The sequence below is a fragment of the Otolemur garnettii genome, unplaced genomic scaffold (assembly GCF_000181295.1).
Source record: "Otolemur garnettii isolate 467f Iridium unplaced genomic scaffold, OtoGar3 scaffold00020, whole genome shotgun sequence".
NCBI lineage: Eukaryota > Metazoa > Chordata > Mammalia > Primates > Galagidae > Otolemur > Otolemur garnettii.
Genome location: NW_003852415.1, coordinates 15,196,215 through 15,207,730, shown reverse-complemented (window position 1 = coordinate 15,207,730; position 11,516 = coordinate 15,196,215). Strand labels below are relative to the sequence as shown.

The 11,516-nt window shown below is 39.0% G+C and overlaps 1 pseudogene; it reads left to right on the top strand.

Moving 5' to 3' along the window:
* The first annotated feature begins 10,208 nt into the window (after positions 1–10,208).
* LOC100944816 lies at positions 10,209–11,039 on the top strand (annotated as a pseudogene).
* Positions 11,040–11,516: the final 477 nt, after the last annotated feature.

Below are 11,516 nucleotides of genomic sequence, written 5' to 3'. Positions count from 1 at the left end.
GATGGTGGCTGATCCTCCGGCAGCCAGGGAGACGACTAGTGTCTTTATAAGAGAAAAAAAGAAGGCGATTCAGATAGAGAGTCACAGACACTCACTGGGAAGAAAGCCACGGAACATCAGAACCAGAGAGTGATGCAGCCAAGGAACGCCAAGGACTGGTGACAGTCCCCAGAAGCAGCGAGGAAGGACTCTCCCTCAGAGCCTCTGGGGGGAATGTGGCCTTCCTGACACCTTGACTTTGGACTTCTAGCCATCAAAACTGTGAGCAAATATATATTTCCATTGTTTTAATCAATCACATGTGTGGAAATTTGCTCCAGCAGCCCTAGAAACTAGGATGTTCAGTTATAAACAGAGGAAGAGAAACTGACACCATGTGCCTTCCCAGGACCCTGCAGGTGGCTCAGAGCTCACAGAGCTTGTGGCACTGACTGGCAGACGTGGGCTCATGGTACGGGCACCGCACACAGTGGCACTCAGTAAACAGCAGCCCAGAACCCACAGCCACTGTGTGGCACGGTTAGCTGGCTGGCCTGGACCCGGCTGCAGGGGTCAGCAGGCTTACATTCTGTGGGAGACTCCGACAATAAACATATCAATTACATAAATATGATTTGGGATCAGGTAGTGATTGGTGCTGAGAAGGAAAATTAGAGTAAGGAGGTAGAGAGGAACAGAGAGCAGGGTCCAAGCTGTGTTTAAATAGGATGGTCAGAAACAGGCCTCTCTGAGAAGGTGCCGTTTGAACAAGGACCTAAATGCCAGTGGGTGGCACATGGGGAGACCTCCATCAGTGTGAGCTGGCGTTATTCACACGATGACTTTGATCACGATTAGGAAACTGGCAGGTATGATGTGGGAACTGTGGCTCAAGTCCAGCTTCTGGAAATGAACAGTGCCAAGGCCTTTCCTGAGTGTCCTGGAAAAGGAAGACAGTTTGCCTGGGCCTCAGAAGTTTCCCAGGATGTGGGACTTTCAGTGCTAAAAGGGGACAGCCCAGGCTCCACAGCCACAAAAAGCCACCCTGGCACTGTTGTCTCATGAAGCACTGAAGGGGTAGACGAGATGGCCCCTGAGGCTAATCACAGCCTGCACTGCCCAGGTGCATAGTGGGGCATCTGCTCTTTGCCTCTGATTGGGGCACAGGCCTTAGTAGGGGAAGTGAGGGGGAGTTTGCCACCACACGCCTGTCTGTTCTGGTTTGGGTCTAATAGAAGCTGCTGTAGCAATCAGAAGGAGCCTCTACTTCATTTTAGGAAACAGCTCCTTGGAAGCAATCCGGAGATGGAGAACCAGATCCCTTTGGCACCCCTTTCTGCCATCCCTAGAGAGGATGGCCAGATGGCTGATTCTGGGAAAGTGATCAAACTTCTCTGAGCCTCAGGTTACGTCTCTGCAAAAAGAGATAATGACACTTACCTCTTATGGTTTTTGGTGGGGGGCTTGAATAAAATAAATCATTTACTTAACAAATATTTATCAAACAGCCATAAAGTGCCAGATGTTCATTATACTAGCTGGATACATGGGTTAAACAAAATACACTTATCTTGCCCTCAAGCACAACAGTCTAGTGGGGAGGGCAGATTCAAACAAGTGAATACGAACCAGAGTTAGTACAACAAAGGAAAAAATGGGGAGAAAAGCAGGTAGGGCCTATTTGGGGCTGAGTTCAGGAAAAGCCTCTCCAACACCTCAAAGGTGAGAAAGAATCAGCTTTTGCTATTTTTAGTGGGAACACATTATATGTGCAGATTAATGGAAGGACAAGGACTTCTTTATAATATTGATTTTTCCTATCCCAGAATAAGGTAAGCTTTTTTTTTTTTTGATGTTGTTGTTGTTGGTGAAGTTTGGCTGGGGCCGGGTTTGAACCTGCCACCCTTGGTATATGGGGCCAGTGCCCTACTCACTGAGCCACAGGCACCTCCCAAGGTAAGCTTTTCCATTAATTCAGACTGCCTTCATGCTAAAGGGGTTCTGTTCGTCATGTTTTTTGTTTTAGTAATTCATTATCTCATTCATATAAAAAAAGAAAAAATCAAATACTCCTACCACAGGTGGACGCCCCCTGCAGGCCTCCCCTAGATATCGCAAGACCCTGCCTTCTGTATCCCTGAAGATTGATTCCCCCTGTCTTCTCTGAATAATGTATTGATTACTTTTTTTTTTTTGAGACAGAGTTTCACTATGTCACCCTCGGTAGAGTGCTGTGGAGTCACACAGCTCACAGCAACCTCCAACTCCTGGGCTTAGGCGAGTCTCTTGTCTCAGCCTTCCAAGTAGCTGGGACTACAGGGGCTGGCTGATGAACCTACATTAACACATCATTGTCACCCAAAGTCCTTAGTTGACATTAGGGTTCACTTTTGGTGTGTACATTCTATGGGTCTGAGCAAATATACAAATGACATGTATCCATCATTATAGATTATTTATTTGTTTGTTTCTTTATTTCTTGGAGATAGTGTCTCACTCTGTCACCTTGGGTAGAGTGCCATGGTGTCATAGCCCACAGCAACCTCAAACTCTTGGGCTCAGACAATCCTCTTGCCTCAGTCTCCCGAGTAGCTGGGAGTACTGGCATGCACCAGCAGGTTTAATATAAAGTAATTTCCCTTGACTTAAAAATCCTCTGAGCTCCACCTACTCACTCCTCCGTTCCTCCAGCCTCTGGCCATAACTGATCTTTTCACTGTCTCCATGGTTGTGCCTTTTCCAAAATGTTATATAGTTGGAATCAGACAATGTGTAGCCTTTTCAGATTGGCCTCTTCCACTGAGTAATACACAGTTAAGTTTCCTTCAGGTCTTTCCATGGCTTGACAGCTCATTTCTTTTTACATTGTCTGAATGTACTAATTTACCAATAAAAGGAATGTTGGTTGCATCCAAGGTTTGGCGATTATAAACAAAGCTACTATAAACATCTACATGAAGGTTTTGACATATATTTTGAACTCTTTCAGGTAAATATTAAGGCAGTGTTTTTCAACCTTTTTAAAAAATCTCATGGTACACTGGAACCTATAACTAAACGTCTGTGACACACTTAAATTATGTTGATGAAAAAAAGTAAAAAAAAATATATACTTACTTTGCTTTGAATTGCTTTTAAAAATAATTTAATTATCTTTCAAATTTTTGTGGCACACTGGTTGAAAATCACTGTATTAAGTAGTGTGATTGTTGGATCCTATGGTAAGAGTATGTTGAGTTTTATAACTAACCACCAAACTGTTGTTTCAAAGTGGCTGCACCATTCATTCCCACCAGCAATGAATGAGAGTTCCCATTGTTCCACATCCTCATCTACTTTTGGTATTATCAGTGTTCTGGATTTCAGCCATGGGTAATAGGTGTGTAGTGAAACTTCATATTGTTTTAACTTGCATTTTCCCATCACACAGGCTGTGAAGCATCTTTTTATGTGCTGATTTACCATCTATGTATTTTCTTTGGTCAGGTGTCTGTTGAGACCTTCAGTCCATGTTTTAATTGGATTGTTTTCTTTTTGTTGAATTTTAGGAGTTCTTTGCATAGTCCTTTATTAGATATTTTCTCTCAGTCTGTGACTTGTCTTTTCCTTCTTGTGACAGTGTTTTTTGCAGAGGAGAAATTTTTACCTTTAAAGAAGTCCAGCTTATCAGCCAGTTCATGGATCCTACCCTTAGTATTATATCTAAAAAGGCATTGACGAACCCAGGATCACCTAGATTTCCTCCTGTCTTCTAGTTAATAGTTTTGTGTTTTACATTTAGGCCTATGACACATTTAAAATTAATTTGTGCGACTGGCGAAATAGTGTCTATATTTAGATTCATTTTTTCATGTGGATATCCCTGATTCCAGCAATATTTGTTAAAAAGACTGTGTTTCCTCCATTATATTGCCTTTGCTCCTTTCTCAAAGATTAGTTGACTCTATGCATGTGGGTCTGTTTTGGGGCTCTTGGCTCTGTTCCATGGATCTATCTGTATGTTCACTCATTAATACCACTGTCTGAATTACTGTAGCTTTATGACACAAGGTCAATTAAGTTCTCAAACTCATCCTAGAAAAAGGTACTACATGCCTCATGGCTGAGTATTGCTACAGTCACCTTCAAAGTACTTCCCTTGGGAAGCTATGGGCCGAAGCCACCTAATCTACCTTAAAAAGCACTTTTTCTAGGATGAGTTTGTGAACTTGATTGTCAGCTCTAATGGCCATTCCAGAAAAAGAGTTCCAAAATTGCTTTGAAGTGTGGACTAGGTGTTGGCATTGGTGCATAGCTTGCCAAGGGGAGTACTTCAAAGGTGACAATAGTGATATTTAGCAAGGGGGCACTTAGCGTTTTTTCTATGATGAGTTTGCAAACTTAGTCACATCCCAAAGGAGGGTGTCAGGGACTGACCCCACTAATGGTTTTTTGCCTATTTGTTTATGCAGGACAACAGAACATGCAAAAACAAACCATCAGTGGGGATATTCTGATCCCCCCCATTGGTACACAACTATTATTGTCTGGCCTCATAAATCATGAAGTCAGGAAATGTCAGCCCTCTAACTTTATCCCTTCATTACTGTGTTGATTATTCTGAGTCCTTTGCCTCTACATGTAAACTTTAGAATCACTTTGTGGTTATCTACAAAATAACTTGCCGGGAATTTGATTGATATTGCGTTGAATATATAGTTTAAGTTAGGAAGAGTTGACATCATGACAAATCAAGTCTTCTTATCCATGACCATGGGATACCTTCCCATTTATTTATTCTTTCATCAGAATTTTGTAGTTTTCCTCACATAGACCTCACATATATTTTGTTAGATCTATACTTGGGTACTTTATTTTTAGTGGTGCTAAAAGTATATTTATAATTATCAAGTGTATCATATTTTTAATTTTAAAGTCTACTTGTTAATTACTGGTATATTTATAAACTAGTTTATAGCTTTATATTTTGCATTTAGGCCTATGGTACATTAAAAAAAATTTTTTTTTTGCATTTTCCCATGGCACATGCTGTGGAGTATCTTTTTATGTGCTTATTTACCATCTGTGTATTTTAGAGGTATATAGGAAAGCAATTGACTTTTGTGTATTAACTTTGTGTCCTGCAATGTTGCTATACTTGTTTATGAATTCCGGGTTTTGGGGTTTTTTTGTCAATTCTTTTGAATTTCCTACATAGACAATCAAGTCATCTGCAAACAGAAAGACATTTATTTCTTCCTTCTTGATCCATATACCTTTTCTTTTCTTTTCTAATCTTATTGCATTAGCTAGGGCTTCCAGTGCAATGTTAGAAAGGAATGACAAGAGACAGCGCCTTCACCTTCTTCCTGATCTTAGTGCGAAAGCTTCTGTTTTCTCACCATTTTAGCTGTAGAATTTTTGTAGCTATCAAGTTGAGGGAGTTCTTTATTCCTCATTTACTGAGAGTTTTGATCTTGAATAGATATTGGATTTAGTCACATGTTTTTTCCACCTCTACTGGTATGATCATGTGATTTTTCTTCTTTAGTCTGTTGATGTGATGATAGATTACATTAACTGACTTCAAAACGTTGGACCAGGGTGGTGCCTGTGGCTTAAAGGAGTAAGGGTCCGGGCCCATATGCCGGACGTGGCTGGTTCAAACCCAGCCCTAGCCAAAAACAAAACTGCAGAATGTTGAACCAGCCTTGTAGATCTAGGTTAAGTCCCACTTGGTTGTGGCATATAATTCTTTTAATAGATTGTTGAATTTGATTTGATAATGTTTTATTGAGATTTTTGCATCTGTTTTTATGGGAGATACTGGTCTGTAGTTTTCTTGTTTTTTTTTTTTGCAGTTTGGCGGGGCTGGGTTTGAACCAGCCACCCTTGGTATATGGGTCTGGCGCCCTACTCACTGAGCCACAGGCGCCACCCTCTGTAGTTTTCTTGTAATGGCTTGTTTGGTATCAGGGTGATATTGGCCCCTCAGAAAGTTAGAAAGTATTCCTTCTGCTTCTAAATTCTGAAAGAGATTGAAACAACTTGGTATAATTTCTTCCTTAAATGTTTATTAGAATTCACCAGTGAATCCATCTGGGCCTAGTGCTTTCTATTTTGGAAGATATTAATTATTGATTTGATATCTTTAATGGACATAGACCTATTTGCATTATGTGTTTCTTCTTCTGTGGGTTTTGGCAGATTATATCTTTGAAGAATTTGGTCCATTTCTTCTAGGTTATCAAATTTATAGACATAGATATTGCCTTATTATCTTTTAAATGTCCATGGGATCTGTAGTGTAGTTTTCTCTTTGATCTTTTCTATTAGTAAATTGTATTTTCTCTCTTTTTTTCTTGGTTAGTGTGGTTAAAGGTTTATCAATTTTATTGATTTTTTCAAAAAACTGACTTTTGAAGTCATTGATGTCTTCTATTGATTTTATGATTTCTGCTGTAATTATCATTTTTTTCCATATGCTTACTTCTGATTTAATTTGCTCTTCTTTTTTCTTTCTAAGGTGGAAGCTTAGAGTATTGATTTTAGATCGTTCTTTTTTTCTCATATATGCATTTAAATTTCCCTCTAAGCACTGCTTCTGCTGTATTCCACAAATTTTCACAAATTGTTTTCATTTTTATTTAGTTAAAAATATTTTTAATTCCTCTTGATATTTATTCTTTAATCTCTGTGCTATTTAGAAGTGTGTTGTTTAATCTACCTCTATTTTGGGATTTTCCAGTTCTTTCTTTCTTATTGACTTCTAGTTTAATTCCATTGTAGTCTGAGAGCAGACATTGTTTGATTTCTATTTTGAAAAATATTTAAGTAAAGTGTGTTTCACAGATGAGAATGTGATCTATCTTGGTGAATGATCTATATGATCTTGAGAAGAATTGTGTAGTCTGCTGCTGTTGGATGAAATAGTCTATAGATGTTCATCATATCCAATTGATTGAGTGTATTGTTGAGTTTAATTATGTCCTTACTGATTTTCTGCCCACCGGATTTTCTGCCATAATGGATCTTTCCGTTACTGTAAAGGAGTGTTGAAGTCTTCAACTATAATATAGATTATCCATTTCTCCTTGTAGTTCTATCAGTTTTTGTCTTGTGTATTTTGATGGTGTGGTGTTAGGCACACACACATTAAGGATTATTATGTCCTCTTGGAGAATTGACCATTTCGTCATTATGTAATGACCTAACAGCTTTCCTTGCTTTGAAATCTACATTGTCTGAAACTAAAGTAGCTACTTTGGTTTTTTTCTTTTTTAATTGGTTTTTACTATACTATATTTTTCTCAATCCATTTACTTTTAAATCTATTTTTGTCTTTATCTGTGAAGTGGGATTCCTGTTGGTAACATAGAGTTTGGGCATGTTTTTTGATCCACTCTGACCATCTCTGTCTTTTCATTGAAATATTTAGATTACTGACATTCAAAGTGATTATTGATAGAATTGGATCAATATTCACCACATGTATTACTGTTTTCTATTTGTTGCTCTTATCCATTGTTTCTATTTTTATCTTCCACTTTTTTCTGTCTTTTGTGGTTTAATTGAGCATTTTTATCATTCCATTCTTTCTCCTTTTTTAGCATATCAATTATATTGCTTTTTCTCTTACTTTACTTTTTTTTTTTTTGACCCTGTTGTCCTGCCAGAGTGCTATGGCATCAGGCAAGCTTACAGCAAACTCAAATTCTTGGGTTCAAGCAATCTTCCTGCCCCAGCCCTCCAAGTAACTGGGACTACAGGTGCCCACCACAATGTCTGGCTAATTTTTCTTTTCTTTTCTCTCTTTCTCTCTCTCTCTCTCTCTTTTTTTTTTTTTTTTTGGTAGAGATGGGGTCTCCTTCTTGCACAGGTTGGTCTTAATTTCTTGAACTCAAGTGATCCTTCTGCCTCAGCCTCTTAGTATGCCAGGATTACAGGCATGAGCCACTGCCACCCTCTGTTTCTTTTACTTTTTTGTATGTTGCCCTAGAGTTTGCAATCCAGGTTCACTATTTTTATCTTCCACTAACCCAACTTCACTTTCAAATGACACTATGCCATTTTACTGGTAGTGTAAACACTTTAAAATAACAAAGCCATCCTAATTCCTTCCTCTCAACCTTTGTACCATTGTTGTCATTCATTTCACTTATATACTAATATAAAATCCATAACTATACATACATAACTATATTGCATAAAATATATACATAAGAATACATAATCAGATACATTTTTGCTATTATTATTTTGAACAAACTATAGTAGAACCTCCATACCTGACCTCCCTACATTGACTACCTTCTTGAGTTGGCCTAATTTTCATAGACCAGACATACACCACATGTACATATCAGTACAGCATGCCTAGTTCTTTATGCTAACCACCTCCTTGTATTAACCACTTTGTTACAGTCCTTTGGATGGTCAACTTACAGATGTTCTACTGTGTCATGTTAGATCAATTAAGAATGAGAAAAAGGTAAGTTTTTATTTCACCTTCACTTATTCTTTCTTTGGTGCTTTCTGACCTATATTATTTTCCCTCTCTCTGTAGAATTTTTAACATTTCTTGTACGGCAAGTCTACTGGCAACAAATTCCATCAATTTTTGTTTGACTGAATAAGTATTTATTTCTCCTTCACTTTTGAAGGTTAATCTCAAGGTTACAGAATTCTAAATTTTTTTTTTAAACTTTCTTCTTGCTTATATGCATTCTGAGGAGGTTGAATGTAATTCTTATCTTTGCTCATCTATGGCTAAGTTTTTCTCCCTATCTTCCTTTAGGTTTTTTCTTTATCTCTGATTTTCTGTAACTGGAAAATAATATGCCTAGTGTAGAATTTTGTTTTTTCTTGTTTTCACATTCATCTAGCTTGGTGTTCTGAGCTTCCTAGATCTGTGGTTCACATTATGAATATGCTTTACCTTTTATAATTGTCCCACCTTTCTTGACTATTTTGATTTTTAAGTCTTTGTTCTCTTTGCTATTCACTTTTGGAGATTTCTATTGAGATATCCTCAAGATCAGAAATTCGTTGCTCAGCCATGTCCAGTCTACCAGTCTAATAAGCCTATCAAAGGCATTCTTCATGTATGTTACAGTGCTTTTAGTCTCTAGCATTTCTTTTTGACTCTTAGGATTTCCGTCTTTCTGCCTACATAGCCCATCTGTTTTTGCAGTGTCTACTTTATCCGGTAGAACCCTTAGCATATTAGTCACAGTTGTTTTAAATAATTCCAATAGCCTTGCCATATCTGGTACTGACACTTGCTCTGTCTCTTCAAACTGTGTTTTTTACCTTTTAGTATCCCTTATAATTTTCTCATGATTGCTGTATACAATGACCCCATTACTGGTTCCCATTAAGGTATTTGGATTGGTATGCTGTGATTCTCTGTATCCACCTGTCTGTCTCTCCAGTTTTGGAGGCAGCAGTTCGCCCAGTGCTCTCACTTTTACTATAGATACAAGAGTTCTTTATTTTTCAGTTTCTTGTTGTTAGGATGGAGTAGCAAGTTCCAGCCCCTTATATGTAAAATAGGAATAAAGAATTCTTTTTTCCTTATTTTTTGAACTTCATATAAGTAGTCATACTGTATGCTTTCTTTTGAAATTTTTCTTCTTCACGCTACATAATATGTGTGTTGATGGATGTGGCTGTAGTTCCTTTATTTTCATAGTAGCATAATATTACATCCTGTGATTATACATGGTTATGTACCTATTTTTCCATTGGTAATTTCCATTGGCAATTTGGGTTGAATGTGACTTTCATTGTACATATTCAGGGGTTCCCAGGACATTTATCTAGCAGTAGAATTATGGGGTTTAGGGTGTGTGGATGTTCCACTTTAAAAATAATGCTAACTTGTTTTCCCCAAAACCAATTTTTATTCCCATCAATAGCACATTAAAGTTCCCTTAGAGTCGCATCTTTGCTAACACTTGGTACTATCCACTGCATTTGTTTGTATTTACTTGGGTCAGTGTGGGTATTAAATAGTGGCTCTTTGTCTTAAATTAGTGTTTTCTGTATACTGAGGTTGACCACATTTTCAAATGTTTATTGGTCATTGTTTCATCATCTTTGAAATGTTATATATTTTTTTTCCATTAAAAGATTAAGCTTGCCCTCTGTCTCTCCCACGAAAATTAGGCACCTTCTCGCCCACTGCCCAGGATCTCCAAGCTAAGTGCCCACGAGATTTTGCGCCCATTTAGACTTTCACAAGAAGGATGGCAGCACAGGCATCAACATCAAAAGCGTCTGAGTCTTGGTATTCTCACCCAGCATATGCAAGATACTGGCAACATTACCATCAAGCAATGGCTTAGATGAGAAACCACCAGAATGCCTACGGAAAGGCCATGCAATTCTGTTTCGGTTTCCCATGGCATCTCCCTTCTGCAGTCTCTTCCCAAAGCTCTTGTGATAATGAGGCTAGAGATCTTCAGTCCTTCTGTGACCATCACTTAGCCCAGCAGGACTACCACTGCAGTTCACATTTCAGAAGGTCTAGGAAGCAGCGACACGTTAGTGGGAGGTTCCAGGTATCCTTAAGAGAAGATCAAACTTCCTCCCAAGATGAGGAGGTAGAGATTGAGTCAGACGAGGCGGGGGTAGGTGGGATAGAATGTGACCTGAGCAACATGGTAATCACGGAGGAGCTCCGCCAGTACTTTGCAGAGACTGAGAGACACAGAGAAGAGCGGGGGCGGCAGCAGCAGCTGGACGCACAGTGCCTAGATGACCATGTGAATGCCGACCATGACCTATGTTACAACCTCCACAGGTCAGTCAAACCCCCGACTGAGAGGCCGGGCGAGCTGCACAAGACCTAGATGAAGCGCTTGTATGGGGACAGTGCTGCCAAGATCCAGGCCATGGAGGCTGCGGTGCAGCTGCACTTTGACAAGCACTGTGACAGAAAGCAGCCCAAGTACTGGCCTGTCATTCCCCTGAAGTTCTGAGCCCTGGGCTCAGGGACCCCTGCGAGTGCTGTCTGCACAGGGTCCCCAGACTCAGCCCCTTCCTTTTGGGTACACTCCCTTCGTCTCTCCTTCCCTACAGTTATCAGGAAAAAGGAACTTTATGCTGAGATACTACCAGAATCTGGGTGGGCCCTCACAGGGTAGAGGTAATAAGCCAGTCACTTGGAATTCAGCAGGACCTATATTGTTGCCAGCGTGAGAAATTTTCTGACATAAGATGATAATTTTGTATCTCCTGCATTGGTTTCTGATGCTCATAACCATTCAGTTCATTAAAGTTCTTGCCTATAAAAAAAGAAAAAGATTAAATTGTCTGTCTTTTCTTTATTGATTTGTAGGAGACTAGATATCCTGGATACTAATCTTTTGTTAAGAGATAAAGCAGGTTTCTTCTCCCAATTTGTGGCACATCTTTTAGTTTCTTTATAGTATTCTGATGGAAGGAATTTATGATTTTAATTGAATCAAACTCATCACTCTTCCTTTATGGCCTGTACTTTTGTTTAAAAGATCCTTCTTAATGCGAAGGTCATGTGGATATTCTTCTATAGT